Raw genomic sequence first — 2,280 nt, forward strand, 5'->3', positions numbered from 1 at the left:
AGAAAAAAGCCTTAAATACATTGTAAACAGGCTAAAGCCGATTATATGAACCTCATTGCAAAAAGAAATAGAAGTATTAATCACATTTATAGGAAAAAAACTGTATATCCCTGTCCTAATGACGTGGTGCGCCATCTTGGATGTTGACCAATGACGTCATCAAATTAGCATAAATTATGTATTTTAATAATAAAATTTACATAAAATTATATGAGATGGTATTTATATTAAAAACCATGTTTAAGGTTGACAAAAGTCAGTCTAAGGAAAACAAAGTCAGTGAAGGGAAAAGTTAGTGTAGGAAAGAAACCTTAGTGTAGCGAAGATAAAAATCGGTGTAGAGAAGACAAGTCTGCGTGTAGAAGGTAAAATTCATATCTACAATTTTTATGTCGCTAAGGCGTATTATGTCGTCATTATGACGTCATTAATGTGAATTTATCGGCCGAAACCGTCTAGATAGGTTATTCCCTGAAAACCAAATGGTATACAACATAACTTTACCAAATGTGTTAATAGCAGTATATTAGGGTATACTAAATCTTATGTTGCCCATAGCAATACCGGTGACATCATAATATGACGTCATGCATATTTGAGCTATCCCCCCATGTTTGATTATCAATCTTGAATTTAAAAAAAAAAAATTGTTTTCAGAAAAAAGCCTTAAATACATTATAAACAGAATAAAGCCGATCACTTGACCCTTTATTGTCAAAAAGAAATGGAAGTATTAATCAAATTTTAAGGAAAAAAACTTTATATCCCTTTTCTAATGACATGGTCCGCCATCTTGGATGTTGGCCAATGACGTCATGAAATAAGCACAAATTATGTATTCTATTAATAAAATTTACATAAAATTATATGGGATGTTATTTATATTAAAAACTATATTTAAGGTTGACAAAAGTCAGTCTAAGGAAAACAAAGTCAGTGTAAGGAAAACAAAGTGTAGGAAAAATCAACTCAGTGTAGCGAAGATAAAAATCAGTGTAGAGAAGACACGTCTGCGTGTAGAAGGTAAAATTCATATCTACAATTTTTTTGTCGCTATGGCGTATTATGTCGTCATTATGACGCCATAATGTGATTTTATTGGCCGAAACCGTCTAAATAGGTTATTCCCTGAAAACTAAAAGGTTTACAACATAACTTTACCAATAGTGTTAATGGCAGTATATTAGGGTGTACTAAATCTTATGTTGCCCATAGCAACGCCAGTGACATCATAACATGACGTCATGCATATTTGAGCTATCCGCCATGTTTGATTATCAATCTTGAATTTTCAAAAATAGTTTGTTTTCAGAAAAAAGCCTAAAATACATTATAAACAGACTAAAGCCGATCATATGAACCTTTATTGTAAAAAGAAATGGAAGTATTAATCAAATTTATAGGAAAAAAACTGTATATCCCTGTTCTAATGACATGGTCCGCCATCTTGGAGGTTGACCAATGGCGTCATCAAATTAGCATAAATTATGTATTTTAATTATAAAATTACATAAAATTATATGGGATGTTATCTATATTACAAACTATGTTTAATGTTGACAAAAGTAAGTCGAAGGAAAACAATGTCAGTGTAACGAAAAGTCAGTGTAGGAAAGACAACTTAGTGTAGCGAAGACAAAAATCGGTGTAGAGAAGACAAGTCTGCGTGTAGAAGGTAAAATTCATATCTACAATTTTTATTTCGCTAAGGCGTATTATGTCGTCATTATGACGTCATTAATGTGATTTTATTGGCAGAAACCGTCTAGATATTTTTTCCCTGAAAACTAAATGGTATACAACATAACTTTACCAATAGTGTTTATGGCAGTATATTAGGGTATACTAAATCTTATGTTCCCCATAGCAACACCGGTCGAATCATAAAATGACGTCATGCATATTTGAGCTATCCGCCATGTTGGATTATTAATCTTGAATTAAAAAAAATAGTTTGTTTTAAAAAAAAAGCCTAAAGTACATTGTAAACAGACTAAAGCCGATCATATGAACCTTTATTGTAAAAAGAAATGGAAGTATTAATCAAATTTATTGGAAAAAACTGTATATCCCTGTTCTAATGACATGGTCCGCCATCTTAGATGTTGACCAATGACGTCATAAAATAAGCATAAATTATGCATTTTAATTATAAAATTACATAAAATTATATGGGTGGTTATTTATATTAAAAACCATGTTTAAGGTTGACGAAAGTAAGTCTAAGGAAAACAAAGTCAGTGTAACGAAAAGTCAGTGTAGGAAAGACAACTCAGTGTA

This window comes from Branchiostoma belcheri, unplaced genomic scaffold (assembly GCF_001625305.1).
Source record: "Branchiostoma belcheri isolate BF01 breed outbred unplaced genomic scaffold, Haploidv18h27 scaffold424, whole genome shotgun sequence".
Lineage (NCBI taxonomy): Eukaryota > Metazoa > Chordata > Leptocardii > Amphioxiformes > Branchiostomatidae > Branchiostoma > Branchiostoma belcheri.